The sequence below is a fragment of the Pomacea canaliculata genome, linkage group LG13 (assembly GCF_003073045.1).
Source record: "Pomacea canaliculata isolate SZHN2017 linkage group LG13, ASM307304v1, whole genome shotgun sequence".
Classification (NCBI taxonomy): domain Eukaryota; kingdom Metazoa; phylum Mollusca; class Gastropoda; order Architaenioglossa; family Ampullariidae; genus Pomacea; species Pomacea canaliculata.
The window spans coordinates 4,420,875-4,437,278 of NC_037602.1; the positions used below are offsets into that span (position 1 = coordinate 4,420,875).

General features: G+C 41.0%; 1 protein-coding gene across 4 annotated transcripts in view; it reads right to left on the minus strand.

The window, feature by feature from the left end:
- Window positions 1-16,082, minus strand: part of LOC112553938 — a 127,324-nt gene extending 111,242 nt beyond the window's left edge. For 3 of the 4 annotated variants that reach the window (XM_025221439.1, XM_025221438.1, XM_025221437.1), the window contains exon 1: window positions 14,846-16,082. The gene's annotated coding sequence lies outside the window, so the exon portion shown is untranslated. The remainder of the gene's footprint in view (window positions 1-14,845) is intronic. The other variant, XM_025221440.1, reaches the window with a different exon arrangement.
- Between the last annotated feature and the right edge of the window lie 322 nt (window positions 16,083-16,404).

Sequence of the window (16,404 nt, forward strand, 5' to 3'; positions counted from 1 at the left end):
AAGACATTCTGCGACAACGTTCGCGAAGGTAGAAGTAAAGAAAGTAAAGCTAGAAGTAAAAAAAGAAGTTAAGAACGTCCCACACATCTTGGGAGTGAGAAGGTTCTTTGGGTACATTTCTCCAGCCAGATCATTTCCTCTCATTTCCATTAAATGCGATTTGGAATCGTGCCCAAAGGCCCAGAAAGTGAGACAGAGAGAGCTGGATAGAAAGAAGGCAAGAGAGAGAGAGAAAGAAATATTCACCAGAAAAAAAGACAAGAAAGAGAACTGCTTGCGGCTGTTCACAGTTCCTTCAAGACATGGGTCAGTGCAGACGACCCCTAAGAAGCCATCTAAGAGATAGCTTCCAATCTGCAGTCAAATCCTTTTCAGTTTCTTGGAATAATAAAAAGCAGGGATCCAGAGTGGATGCCGGTAGAAATCGATTGTAAATCAAGCCGGCTTCTTTGATTGTTCAATACACAGCAGTACCAGACACTTCCATGCACTAGTCCCATTCACTGTAGTTGTTTTCTTAAACTCAGAATGATCAAAATTTTTGTATCAGATTAATCGTGTTCGTATTTTTTTTTTAATGAAATGTGTCTTTTAGAGTCCTCCAACTCTTGTCCACTGTAACATCAGTCTGAAATACAATATTTTTATTTTAAGAATATCTGTGTTCTCGCAGCTCAAGATGGCGACATAATAGACGACCAACCATCAGTCGTCAGGGACATGAGTGAAGGCAGATGAAATGGGCAAACTGCATTTAAAAAATATAAATACCACCACAGCCTGACACAACCAGATTTACACAACTCTTTACCTCCTGCTACATGGCAGATACATGGCACCACGGAAATGGCAACAAAGTGGACATGGCGTCTATGGCAGTTTCTGTGGCATGTTCTGCAGTCGAGACACCGGACCGGAATGACGTAACACACGCAGACATGCGCAGCTGTCGTGGTTGACTCGGTTTCCTGTGCGAGGCCAAAGCCATGTCAGTGAACCGTCTTTAAAAAAACATGTCTGACTTGCTGGAAGTGTGTTAGGGAGGCTGTAAAAGGTGTCGAAAATTCTTCGAGCAAATAGGTTTGTTTACATGTTCTTGCTAATTCTGGTGTCGGTGGTGATGGCTAAAAATGTCTGAGAAAAAGGTCAATATAGTTTGTAACTACTTACATCTGTGACATGTTAAAGCCCTGACATATCGTGAGAAGCTTTAGTGAGAATTATGTATAGCTCCTCGCCCTACCTGCATTATGTCAGTATAGTATCTGGGCTTCCCTTCAGAAATGTACAACATGAAGAAGATAATAAAAATAGTTTTCTATTAGTCTATCTACCTACAAACTGCATTCAAAGTGGAAAATAATTATCTAATTCTGCCTTGCCTTATTTAAACATCTCTTTTTCTCTGAAAGAAACCCTAAACCTACAGGGTTAAAAAGTCCGCAGCCATCAACCTGTCCCTGCATTCACCTTTATCAATGTATCTCTTATATGTGAATGTGTGTCAGTAAAATACTCTCAACCATCTGAAGCTACTTTTTGTTTCTTTTTCTGTTTCTGGGATTTAACTTGTCAATGGCTCATATTTTGTCAGGAAATGTTAGTACAGGCCCACCTTTCTTTCCCTTGGTTGAAGCCAAGATACCTTCTTGCATAAGAAGTATTATACTCTTTCCAACTTTCAGATAAAAGTTTAGTTTTTACTCCATATTCAAATATTTTCTTATCAATATTTTTATACTGTTTTTTCTTGCTTGCACCTGTTTACTCACAAAAGCAGACACTGGGATGAGAAGAGATAGTGAGTAAAGTATTTGGTTTTATCTGCCTGGACTTTTTTAAAGAGAGAAAACCATAGTAACTATTGATAACCTCCTTAATTCAATCACACTGTCATTAAGTTTTGAAAACACGCCAGTCAGTCTGTGGGACCATAGTTCCAGCCCTATTTTCAAAATGTATCTTAAAGACTTCTTTTTGCAGGACAGAGCCTGTCATTTCTAAACTCGTTCTCTCCTGACATGTCTATCCCTTCTATTTCCCCATTACTTTGTTTTGATTTGTTTGCAAATGAAGGTGTCAGTTTCTACTTTCTGCCTCAGATGATTTGGTAATTCTGAGGAAAGAAAAAAAAGTATTGTTTCTTTTTTTTTTTTAGAAAATAAATCTTAGGAAGTAAGTGCGCAACCTCAGCATCCGGAAAATATAACTCGGTTGCGATGCTGACAACCTTTACGGCAAGTGTTTCTTTTTGAAGCTTACCTGCCAGCTTGTTACCTGTAAACATCTCGGCCCAGCTGTCAAGGTGTACCAACCGACACTTTGACTCAGTCGCACGGAACGAAGTGCAAATGTTTCTTAGTGCCAGGCAGGTATTGTGAGAGTTTATGTCAGAACATACAACCTCTACCTGTATCCTCCTTCTCCAAAGTACAAACAGCTATTTGTAGACAGAAAAAAAACTGTTTTATGCATTAAGTCGTTGTTTCCTGTATTCAAAGATTGTTGAATGTCGAACATTATTATTTTAAAATGGTGTAATAGCTGATCCTATTCATCACAAACGGTGTGTAGAGGACGGAAGCAGTCTTACCGAAAAGGATTCCAAGCGGATGCTTAGTCTTACCCGACCTACACATTGTGACATCCATCCTGACACAAAAACAAGCTTGCTGCTATAATGAGAATTACAAAAAAGGACAATTGATTGATAGCATCCCAGGCAGTGGCGAAATGAGTCACCAAGAAAGACTCCATCACTGACAGAGTACGTTGTTGTCTGCGCCGGTCTAGAGTTATCTCCCTCAAACACACACAAGACACCGATGCATGAACATCATCGGATTGTTCTGGAACAAAAATGCCAAATGAAATTTCATGCAAAATGAAATGAATTTAATCTGGTATTTTTCTTGCTCGTTGCATACTAATTTCTCACATGTCGGTACTTGATGCAACTCCTTTCTGCTCATATTTGCGAGCAAAGCGCACTCTGTGTGTGTGTTTGTGTGTGTGTGCGTGTGTGTGTTTGTGTGTGAGTGTGCATGTGTGTTTAATTGAAGGGTAAGAGAGAAGGGAAAAAAGAAATTGTCTGTTGATGTTTTTGAAGCTTTAGCCTCCATCTTGCCTGCTCGCATGTCCATCCTGACAAGACCTTTTGTGATCTATATCTCTGAATAAATTATTTGTGTTGGTCGTGTGTCCTTCGGCCATTTCTAACAGCAAGCTGTTCGATTAAAAGTTGAATACTGAGGTAAACGGAAATATTACAATTAACCCTCCTCCTGCCAAGCACTTTGCTAGTCTGACTCACCACTTCAGGACATTTACGGTGAACATTCCAGGTCATCTTTTCAAATTCTGCCTACCTTAGTGTTTAGGTGTCGGTTCTGAGAGTGCAATTTCTAATTATTTGACATGTCTTGCAAATGATTGCAGAGAACAAGCACTGGATGAAAAAGGACATATCTAATGAAACTGCATGAATAATTCAGGTAGTCTAGGACACGAAGACCTCGTGTGTGTCTTGCACGAATGATCGTCGCCCTTCCGCTGCTTGTTTTTATTTATTAATAATTTGTGGCGACAGGAATGAACATGGCTGTGGTCAACATTCAGCTCTTGTCAAGTCAATGCCTCCTGAATATGTGAGTTTAATCGTGCAGAATAATCTTTACTTGCCGATGACTAACACAAAGGACCCGAAGTAGGCATTGGGTAAATAGACCTTCCAAGTTTGCCTACTGTATGTCTTTTGCCTTCAGGAATTTCTTCAGCACCACAGCACAATTTTTCTCTAAAGCAATAATTTATCAGTGTCCTTATCACTGACCAAAGTTATATGATAATTAACAATAAAAAAAATACGTACACTCGCCAACCCCGTGACCAAGGGAAATAACACACGTCCCTGACAATTGTTTACAAAATTAAGAAAATTATAAAACTTCGTTGTATATGATGGCATTGTCTATTTGTTTGTTTTCCTGAACGTACAAGTTGGTGAAGGGTGAGGAACGCCGCAGACAGGAACAGTAAACACGGTCTCAGTGATTGGTTTAGAATGAGAAATATATTAAATATCCAAGTGACGAACTTACAAAAAATGTCCTAGAAGTTGGAAAGCATGCTCATCTCAACATGGAAACAGGTTGATGACATTTTTAAACGACTTGCTGAGTGAAAGTATCGTTCTTTTTTTATTATTCACGCGCTTTAGAAAGTAGGGTACGAGTTGATATATCGAAGGTAAATTAAAAAGCCCACAAAGTAGAACATGGCATTACAGATGAAATGCAAACTTAATTTTGCTAAAAGAAGAAATTATTCTAAAGATAATTTTATTGGAGAGTATTTGGATTTCTATTGAATTTTTTTCTTTCTTTCTTTCTTTCTTTCTTTCTTTCTTTCTTTATTATTTCTTTCTTTCTTTCTTTTGTTCTTTCTTTCTTTCGTTCTTTCGTTCTTTCTTTCTTTCTTTCTTTCTTTCTTTCTTTCTGCGTATCTGAAAACGGTTTTTTGCTCATTTAAACTATTTTCATGAGCTTCCACCAAAGCACCTCGTTGTTTTGAACAAAAACTGCAGCAGACTCCCCAGGGTGTGACCTCCTGACTGGACAACAGATCGCTTACCACCATCCCCAGATTACACACACGGGAGACTGTAGCTATACCATCCATGGATCCAGACCCCAGGGAACTATCACATCCTTCCCCAACTTAAGGTCTGGGCACTGGCTGTTGGCCCAGACGGCGATAAGCAGACTTCGTCACTTCCGGCAGCCCTAAAAAGCTGTCAAGATAGCGGGCAGCTGATTTTGTCAAGATTTACTTGCTCTTCAACAGGAAGATGAATGTCTTCAGCGCCTGGAAAAACACTTGCTAGCACCTTGCATGTCAGCATCAGGACCTGCGCCAGCATCAACGTTTGGGTTTGGGTTTGTGGGTGCACTTGAGTGCATCAATCTTGTGTAGGGTAGGGCATCTTTGTTACCGGATCTTACATCACGGAGTTTCAACCCATAATCACAAAGTAGGTTTGCTCCTGAAAGAACCTCGCCATTGTGTTACGCCAGATACGATTACTCGGTCTGAGAGTGAGGTTTTTTTTTTTCTTTTTAGCCATAGTCTAAAATATTTACAATAAAAATATAAAATAATCTGCTTTGGTGTTGTGTTAGATATATCACAGAAACAGTATTTTCAGAATTATCCAAGTCACACATTCGTCATAAAAACATTGCGCCACTCAAATAAAACAGACCCGTTGTGTACAACACAATAAAACACAAGTGTCAAATCTGAGAAATATTTCATACTTAAAACTTGAAAAACAATAATTTTTTGGATAAAATAATGTTGCCCTCAGCTTTTCCTTTATATAATGTTTAAAAAATTAAAACACGTACAAAACCTTTGTAAAGGAAAATGCTCAAGACATTTTTATTATATTTCCAAAGCATTCCAGAACGAATTATAGTTTTTTTGATCGTAACTGCCTTCCGTTTGATCCTTCTCTGTAGGTAGAGAGTCCCAAGTGTTCAGGCTATTTTCTCTGACAGTAATTAGAAAAATCTGAGAGAGACTTGTGTGAACTGAACTGAAGAAAATTGGTTCAAACTTTAAAACCCTGTGTGAAAAGGAATTCGACGAATGTTCTTTTATTTATGCTCATTTTTTCTGTGTGTAAAAGAATCTGTCTCAAGAAAAAATCCTTGTCAAACTCAAAAGTAGTTTAATAAGAAAACAGTGTTAAAGCTTTAGAGACCTCACATTGCAAAGTTATGGTAGTGAAGAGCGTACAAAATAAGTAACAACATAAAAAAAATCCAAGAAGGCATCTTCACTTGATAATGTCTAATACTTCACCTTGCTCACCTGCCACCTAACAGCTTAAAAACAAAACAAAATACAACCATTCCGTAAAGATGTCAATAAGGACATGACCCTCTGTGGATCCTCAATGCCAATCAATGCAAACTCTCTCAATGTCTTACTAAAAACTTTCATCCTATTTGAAAAAAAAGATTGCTCAAGACTAATTACTCTAATAACTGTAGGTGGGATCCATGACAACACAGCTATAAATGTCCATCTCGTGGACCGTTGGGTGTCAAGTAGAAATGATTCACCTTGACCTTTGTTTATTTTTAACCTTTTCTTAACCACGTCTCCACGATCGTTTCTTCAAAGGTTGCGAATGAGGAATAATGCACTAAGGACACAAAGGGTAGCGACTAATCGATTCCTGTGTCTATTTTTCTTTCCTTTATTTTTTTATTCCTTTCTTCACACGCGATCAAGTGTATTTACCGCTCGATATTCTTGACCTTTGTTTTGCACACTTGCAGGTCTGCACGTGCAGAATCATGGGCTTCATTACTGCGTTTTATAGAACTTTTTGGGCTCTGTGAATTCGATACAAAATAACATTTCCATGGATCTTGTATTACACCTTAAGGCTATATCGTCCTTCATAGTTACACATCCTACTGCAGCATCTAACATTTTATTTATATTTAATAAATGATTTTTTATGCTTTTATGCCGTAGACTTTACTTCATCTGTTTGTCTTGCAAATACCTTTCACATCTGTCCTGCTCCAAAGCCAAGCAAACAGGTCAAAGATAAATAGGTCATATGTGAAGAAAGAGTGGCAGTATAACAAATAAAATTGTATATATTAGCGTATGGATAGGTTTATAAAATATTTTCATTCCTATGGGAAATTTGTGAGGATCGAACTATTGGACTATTATGTAGTGCATGTTTGAGCAAAAAGAAAACAGTGGAGAACAAGCAGGGAAGGGTGAGTGAGAACAGTGCACCGAATCGTCCCTCTTCAATACCCTGAAGGCCCTCTGCAGGAAGTTTCCCTGCATCTGCAATGTTGACATGCATAATGGATAAAAAACTGTTGCAAGCAGATTGCTGCTGCGGCCATGTGGTGCTGTGCAAGCGTCTGGTGCCCGTAGATATAGACTGAACATTAAATGTTTGCCTCATGCAACGAGTCCCAGTCTGGTGGGCAAGTAGGTATGAACTGGACATTCGTGATTGCCTAGTACAAGCGAAACTCCATGAAGTGGACCAACATGACTTCCTTGACCACTAGACAAGAATGAGACTAAGTGCATCTAACCGCCTGTAGACCATTGTGACTCCGTCTACTACTGGACTGGGACTACTTTATTGTCTCAAGCAGCAGACCACCTGCTGAGCCTGTAGCCATGGGACCAGATTAGAGACCAAAGACCTGTGAGAAGTCTAGCAACACCAAGCTCTGCAGCTATTTGCACGTAGATCAACCCACCCTGTCTCTAATCCATAGCTTCCACATAGCTCTCCCTCTGGCCGATGGCCGGGGCTCATGGCGAGGCTGAGTTTCACGAACACCAGACGGCACCACCATCGATTGACCCACCCTCCCACACCAGGTTCATCGCCAGGCTTCCAGAAAGATCGCATGGTGGGCTCGCATTGCCCTTTATGCTCCATCATATTAACAGGTACACCTGAGTCGTTTTCTTTGCACCTGGAATGCACTGTCTGGACTCCGGAACTACCTGACATCACATTTCCATCCTGGCGAGATCGACCTCACGAGCAGCTCTCCCTTACCTTTGCCGCAGGGGCACGTTGTGCCACCTTGTCGATAATCTTTCGTTTTCTTTTCTCGCAGCTGTTTTCTTTGTGAACTTTGGACTTTGTTGCACTTTGGAAGAACGATATAATGACAATATGGCGTGTTTTGTTCTTCTTCACGAATAACTCTGCCTTCGTTTTAGTTTTAAAGATTTGCAACTGTTACTCACAACTAATGTTAGATTCTGGGCCCTAGCACGATTTGGTCGAATTTTACATTAAAAAAAAAAAATTAATAAAGTCTTTAAAATATGCTTATAGAATGAGAATGATGATGGTACACTTAAGTTCATATTTATATTTACTGATATATTAATAGCCATACTGCTTTAAACGTGTGTTTGTGATTTATCTGTTTATTTGTTTTTACATTCATAATCCATGTACCTTATTTAAAAGAGAGAAGATATATGATTATTGTATGTTATATGTCTAAAATAAAACTTTTTTTTTCATTTGGCTGTTGAGAAGATACAGAACGAGAACAGCGATGTTTAATCTGTAATATGGTTCTAGACATAATTATGTGTCCCTCTGTCTTCCTTAGTCATCAAGAGAAACATTAGTCACATATATACATGGACCTTTGTTTTTACAGAGTGTCTGCCAATCCCACAATGTCATTACTGTAAAAGTAATGCAGTTAACATTACATTGTATTTCTCTCTTATTTTGTTTATCTTTCTGGCTGGATTGTTTGCTCTTATGTTTATATCTTGCCGTGCAAGCGAGCTAGCTACAGAGATCAGAGGGGAAAGAAAGGAGGAAGAGGAGAGAGAGAAAGCATCATCACTAAACTTTATTTTCTTAACTAGACGACGAGTCCCAGGTGTTTATTTTACCTGTGGTATACAGATCATACCTGTACAGGCGGATACTAAGAATAGTTTGAGTGTACATGCAAGATAAGCAAGACAACATGACAGAAAGCTAATCATGGCAATTGTTTGACATTACCTGCAAGATTTTTTTTTACGAAAGATTTAAAGGGATGAGAGATGCTATATCTGCTTACTAAAAGTAAAGATCTTAACATGGAACTGCACTTGATTACTAAACATTCCAGGTTATGGGGGTAGTATGGCAATGGAAAAGCGCTTAGAGGTGAAGGAGTGATCATCGGGGTTCAAATCTCGCCTCCAGCACTCACTGTATCTCAAGCTTGTTACAACATTTTGAAAAAAAAATTATCAATCCTCCAACTGCTGATACCAAAGTATCAACAAACAAACACAAACAAACAAACAAATAATCAAACAAATTTAATCCCCACCCACTACGTTGTAAACAATGTGTAAATAAACAGTTTTGTAGTTGTCATTCTCACATCGTCGTACATTATGAGACAATATTTACTTAGTCATTGTACAACAGGTCCTCAAATGAGATATCTTTCACTCTGAAGAAACAAATCGCTGTTTCTTGGTAGTACCAGTATTAATCCTGCCGAAAGTTCTGGCAACTTGCAGGAGTGTGTAAGAGGCCGGTGCGAACTTCTAACATTATTTTTATCCCCCAGCCTCTTTGCCCTTTAAACCAATTCTCTCCTCAGACCGAAATACCCTGGAGTATTTAGCCTCACGTTTTCCCGGTCAAACCAACAAAGGTTGATTGGGAACCGAGGCCATGAGGCTGTTTGCACACCAAAGACTCAAACCTTTTCTGCAAAAACTTTCGAGCGGCTCTCTAATGGGTGCTTCGTTTATTAGCACATGAGTAGCTAATTTACCTTGTGTATCCTCATTGAATGTAACAATATTGACAAAATCTGTACTTCTGACAGTGTTTGACAAATGTCTTAACAACTGCTTCCATCGGAGACTGATGTTGCAAGATTAGTCAGTAAGTGAAATTACATTTTTTGATCGGGGCAAGTAATCAACAGCATGCTTCTTACAAAATATTTTGAAATTACCAAGAGAGGGGCGAGCAGCTGCAGTATCGATCTATTTCGACCAACTTGTGTTCTCTTCTTCATTTCCTAAGTTTACAGAGAAAATTAAATTGGTCCACCATTTTGATGGCGCAGTATCCGGGGCAGGCTATTGATTGGACTTTGTGTGACCCCGTCCTCTCCAGTTTGTTTCCCTGAGCAGCCTACACCCAGCTTCCCTCATCCTTGGAAAAAGTTTCTTTTTACTCATCTTAAGACTGGTCGGCAAAAATTACCTATTAAAGACAAGAAAACCTGCTTATGAGATCGTGATTTAAATTTGTACGAATTATTTTGTATTACTGTTCTAAGAATTTGCACAAGTTTAAGAAGTGGTCTTTCTGCACCCAGCAATAAATAAATAAATGCCTGGTTTGATATTTTAGTCTTTAAAAAAATCACTTAGGAAACTCATAATCCAATTTTTTTTCAACTATATTCCACGCAAAAAGCTCCTAAAGGCAAGTAGGTACGATTTGTGGGTGTCTGTCGTTTAAATTCTTTAACTCTTCACTCTAAGAGTTCCAATTCCGCTTTGCCATCGGAATGTTAATAACTTCCTCATCGCCATTTTTTTCTGCAAGAACAACTTCAAACATTTGAACTAAATCTTAGAGACCAGCCAAACGCCGGTGTTTGAGATTACAAGGATGGAGGAGGAAGAACAGTCAACATTTCGCTCCATGGACTCAGTTTCCATAAGGCGCTTACACTTATTAAATGTCGCTTTGGATGCCGTCAGACAAGTGTTTGCTGTCCATGCACCTTCAGACTTTGCCATTAGTGCCACCCTTCAAGGGCTGGGTGCACGGTAGTCTTGGCTGAACGCTAAGGTCTTCTAAAATATTATCATAATAGTGTATCCGGGTCCATACCCCGCTACGAGGTCAGGAGGTCACGAGGGCAAGAGACACGAGGTGCTCTGTGATCGGAGAGAAATCTATGATCAAGTGCTGATGATTCAATCCATCTTGGACTCAGCAAGGGAGCTATTATATCTGAAAAATTCCCGCCTTTACAGACACAAGTGAAAGAAACAAAACGAGGGACTGTTCAAATAAGTCAGAGCGGGACTATACGATATGCACAGACGTCCCTAACCCTCTTTGTACCCATTCATTTCAAACCATTGCTGTAGACAGGGTAGTTGATAGGTGAGGCTCTGGTGGACAAGAAGAAGTGAACACAGAGATGGCATCGCAGCGTCACGCCAAGAGATAATCACGTGACACGAGACGCGAGCTCAATACTCACATGCGTCCATAGGTGCACGAGTGAGTGAGTAAGAATTAGAGACGAACAAGTCAGGGAGCATGTTTCTGATTTAAAATAAGAAAATTGTAAAACATTTATAGCATGTTTCTGATTTAAAATAAGAAAATTGTAAAACATTTATAGCATGTTTCTGCACCGGTCATCTGGTTGTGTCTGTTTTCTACAGACTCCGCCTTTACTCAGAAATCTTGCTTTGCGGTGACATTTTGCGTGCCGTTAGCCCGCGGAGGTTCTGTGAGCCATTCCGCCCTTTGAAAAATTCCCCAGGCATGGTTGGCAGCCATTGACGTCATCAGTCATCTGCTCCCTCCTTTCTGGAGGAAACGTTTTTCCTTGATATAACAACGTGGGAAACGGTAGATGTCCATCTGGACATGCGTTGCAAATAACGATGACACACACACGTAGAAGTTTTAAAAGAACATTATCATATTTTAATGTTAAGGTTGCCTCAAAGATGCTTTAAACATGATAACTATGCTAAGAGATTTTAACACACTGGCAATGGCTTTACCCTGATTTTGTAGAGCAAGATGCTTGAAAGATTCAATATTTCAATTTCTATACGAGTTTCACGAGCCTTTAAAATCCAGTGGATGTTACAAAGGACATGGTGTGGTGTGACAGGCAAACGCAAGATATCTAAAAGGTCATCCCATTAAAACAGAGAGTTCCCAGCATGCAACCGAGCAAAAGTGAGTCCATTGAAACCTTAACCACAGAAGTAAACTAGCGCAGCATCCCGCTTTACTCCAACAAATCATTTCGTCTGTATTCCACAAACTGATGGGTGATTGAAGACGGGACAGGGGAGGGACCTCTGGTCATCTGGTCGTTACTTTCAACAATAGCCAAGTCCTTCTGGACTGTGACTGAGGGATGGGATATGGTGGGATTCCAGAACTGGTTTTGGTGTCAGACAGCAACTGTGACTCGAAGAATTTTCGCTCCTGTGGACTCTTCCTGATGCCTGTCTTGACACATTTGTCACATCAAACATTCTGTGTTGATTGGAGAATAATGCTGCAGTCCCTCGTTGGTAAATTATGACAACATAGGCTTTTAAATATTTTCACCACAATCATGTCTGCCTCGCGAATACCCTAGTGGATCTCAAGTTAAAGGTCCTTAGGTTGGTGCGTTGCCCACTCGGATAATATTTGGTCTGAAGAGAGTTGGACTGATGCATAAAACATATCAGAGTGTTGTTTCTAATTATTGAATTTTCAGCAAATCAGGTAACTATTTAAGCAGCTGTTAGTCTTGATGATTCTAAGTGTAACATTAAAAGAGTAGGCTTGGTTTGGTGATACCGTATGATACTGAAATAAAATATCACAAAAAATCTGAAAGGACGAAAATGACCTTAGGCCTTAGGACAGACGGACAGGGGAGACCACTCTATTACCGTCTATACATTGTAATGAGGAGAAACCCTCTCAGATATCCCCCTGCATGTTCCCGAGCATGAGGCATCATTCGCTGGATCGTTAATGGGAACTGTCTCGCTCCCAGATCGTATGCCAAGCATTGTCTGCCCTTCCGCCCATCGGCTATTGGCTGGGTCATTGGGACGTCACGAGCGCGGCTCGACTCTCAGACCATGGCAACGACAGCGACGACCGGTGTGGCCAACCCCTGCCTGACCCACCTCACAAAACCTTTGGAAATGGCTGCTTAATGAAACCACTTGTCTCTAACTCTTTTTTTACAGTTGGTCGTAACAAACAAAATGGACGAGACAAGTCCAATGAAAAAAATTCATTTTTTACAGTCCTTTCTCTGTCTTTCTCTCTCTCTCGTGTTTTGTTGGATAAAGGGCCTGCAAGCTAAAAACAGCATCGATGGTTTTTCGCAAAGAACTGTCTTTACACGATAAAAGCAGAAACCGATGCCAAGCGAGTGTTTAACAAATGGTTGCACAGAGTGGTGCTGTTGCTGGTCGTCGGGCAGACGATGGTGTTGATGTCGGGCCCATAGCAGCTCGCGGGTAGCAGCCAAGATTCCGGGTTAGCGTGTCTGACTGTCCTGAGCCGGTCCTCGCCATCGAAAATCGATAGCATGGACGGTCTTTCGTGATTTTTGAACTCTACGGTACATGTATCGGCTGTTCTGGAAGCAAGAGAATCATGTCTGCAAAGTTTCACTGGGTATAGATGGATGCGAGCATCTTTCAGCTCTCTCTCCCTCTTCTTTCTCACATTTTTTTTTTGTGGCTTATTTGTCTCTCCTGTTTCTGATTTTTTTTCTCCTACATTTTCTCGGCCTGTATATCTCTCCCCTGTCTATAGCTTATCTCATTCTCTCTCACTAATATGTGCCCGTGTTCTCGCTATCTCTGTAATGTCAGGTTTTATCTATACATCCCGTCTGTTTCACTCCCTCTTATCCTATTCTTTCTCTGCTATATATCCTCTATACCACTCCGTCGACACTTTTTTCATTTACACCTCCTCACATAGGTAGATAGGTCGATCTCTTTATCACATTTTTTTCAATTTTATAGCAGTCTCTCTCTCAGACGACTTAAGAAACGTTACACACTGTATAGATAAATAAATACAATTTTATAAACGCAGTAGATAATGAGCACCTTAGCGAAACCCAAGAACCTGCACAGGTTGAGCAATCCCAGCATCCCTGTTGTTACATGAGTACCTCTCAGCCGAGGATCTTTGAAAGGTCATGCTAATGTTCCTGCACTTGGTAAACAGACACTTACATCATCCATCTCACATCTCACATCTTACTATGAAACACTTCACGCACAGACGGAAGTCCTCACAACCACAGTTAAAGATCCGGTTTCCAACAAGTGAACAACACTACACACAATGGTTTCATTTTAGAAGCAGTCTGTGGATTCTCCTGTATTCTCTTCTTTCTTACTCTCTTTCTCTGTCTCTCCTTCTCTCGATACCGTTGCTCGATCCTCTTGTATTGCAATACACGCTAAGGTGAACTATTAGCCATACATTCGACTTAGGACCTTTTACCTTTAGCTCTTGTCCTCTTTCTGTATCTATGGTGTCTGTCTTACTCGTTCACTCATTCTCTTACACGAGCTTCTCATTTCGATCAAATGCTTTTAAAGAAAAAGCTGAACTCCACGAGGGATATCAGGACCCTCATCGCCGGGGTTACCTGTCTCCACACAGAGCTGAGTGAAGGGACTGGCATACCTGTCGCTTCAACTATTATCTGCCTTCATCAGTGGAGTTTGTGTTGTGCATCTTGGCTGATTCCCTTTGCCATGTTTCTATGGGATGTGGATGTATCTGATGAGTGGGTAGGGGCTGCTTGACTGGTTGGACTGGATACGTGAGGCAGTGATATGCAGACATTTATTTTTGTATTTGTTCATTGAAATATTTTTATTGTTTCTGTGTAGTAAACAGCTCACATCCCTTAAGTCATTTCTAATCCCCTTTAGAATTTCCCCTGAGAGAGTAGGTTGATGTCTTCTGTCCAGTTTGATGACAGTCTGACAAAATATGGGTTAGTTAACGGATTACTGACCTGTATATATCGCTATCAGGACAAAGGATACTTCACTTCATTTTCCCTCCACAGGACTATAAAATTCAATTTTTTCATGCTATGTATCTGTTTTATAGTTTTCCCTGCTTTAGTGTATCTTTTTATGTGAAAGACTACACAGTCTGAGAAAAGAAAGATTATTCCTTGTTTTTGTAAGGGCATAGACGAACATTTAAAAATATAAATAAATTGAGATGAATATGAATTCCGTATTATTAGAAAAAGAAGAACAAGAAGAAGAATGATTTTCTGCCAGCAGGAAGTTCTTATCTCACTCATTCTAGTTCTTGCAATTGATTTATCATCGTGTTCCTCCTTCTTTGATGTCTTTCAACCTATTCTCCACACACAAACATCGTCCTCATACTACATACACAGTAATCAGTCCTGACGTCTGTGTTTACATCGCGCCTCAAACAAAACAAAGACATAAAAATGCAAAGGTATCTCACCTGCAGCCAAACGACGAGTCTCCTATTTTTGTGAAGACTCGGGTGTAGAGCAGTTCTCCTGACTCCACTCCGCCACCCGACCACAACCGCGGTACATTCCGTGAACGACAGCACGCGCAAAACACACGTCCCGTAGCCACCCGTTCCGCATCATCGACCAGCGCAGGTGGAGTCGTTTCATCGACGCTCAAACGTCAATGTCCTCTTCCCCTCCTCGCTAGCGTTTCGCACTTACGATGATCGAACGCACATGCATAGTATTATGGGAGCAGTGACGTGTACGCCTTGCCTCTTGTGTCTGGGAGGGGCTGAATGGATGAGAGGAGCGGAGGGGTAGTTGCTTCTTAGCACTGGCAGACGCGCAGCAAAAGTTCAACAGCTCGAGAAGTGGTTATGTCCTTGGCATGTTAGCACGTGCACAGGGAGATCCACTGTGCTCCCTGCACTTCCATGTTGCCGTGCGGCGTAGACACGCTAACTGTTGCTTCAACCTCCTCTGACATCCATCACCGTTTTGGGGAGGACTATTTTCTCCACCAGAATACATTAAAAGAATAGCCAAAACGATGTCATTAAAAGTGCATAGTCAATTTTTTACAGTCGTTAAACATTGACTGTAACCATGGTGTCTTTTGAGGTCACTACGACACAAAAATCAAATGCTTACGAACACGATCTCGGTCAGTCGAATGTAGATAGACATACCCTCCTGCACAGCCACGGTACAAACCGCAAGGTCAGGTCTGAAAACGGAATCCTTCGGTGTAGCCTTTCTGTGATTCACACACACACATACACGCACGCACGCGCGCACACCATCCCTCCCACGACAAATAGTCCCTTGGCGCAGGTTTCTCTCGGGACTTGACGACGGACGCCGACAACACCTCGTTCTGCTCGTTAGATGAACAAGGCCTGCGACACGAAGATCCCGTGCTTGGGAGGTACGTCCTTCTTGTTCCCCGTCCGCACCAATCGAACATATATCATCATCATCATCCGGGGAGTGAAGGAGCTGGGCGAGGAATCACTATGCGGGGCTCTTGCAGAGCGCGGGAGGAGCGGGAGGAGCGGTTGGCTGGCTGGCGGGCCTGGAGACAGCGGTCGACTTGCCTCGGCGTACTTGCGGTTCGACCACTGGCGCTAGAGAGCTCCGAGTGCCGCGTGTTTCGGCGATGTCGAGCAGCTTCCACGTGCTGGGCAGACCGCACTCTGCCACCGATTTGTACGACTGGACTGCTGGCAGACGATTTTTTTTCCAGTTAACTACTAAAACGAGGCAGAGTCTACAAAGCTTCCGGTTTATTCACATTCTTTGTTGAGGCTCGCCGAGACTAACAGCGGAGAACTTCGCAAGAGGAACAGCGTTGGCAGACAGCAATCCACCTTTTCACATCCATGAACTCTATTTCCCTATTATCATTTTTTTTTTCGTTTCAAATTCTTATTTTGTGGTCTGTCCTAATATGTTTGATTTTATTAGTTTCTTTATTTTACTTCTATTTTCTTTCATTCATTTTTATCCATTCTTTACTTTCCTCTTTCTTTCAACGTTATTT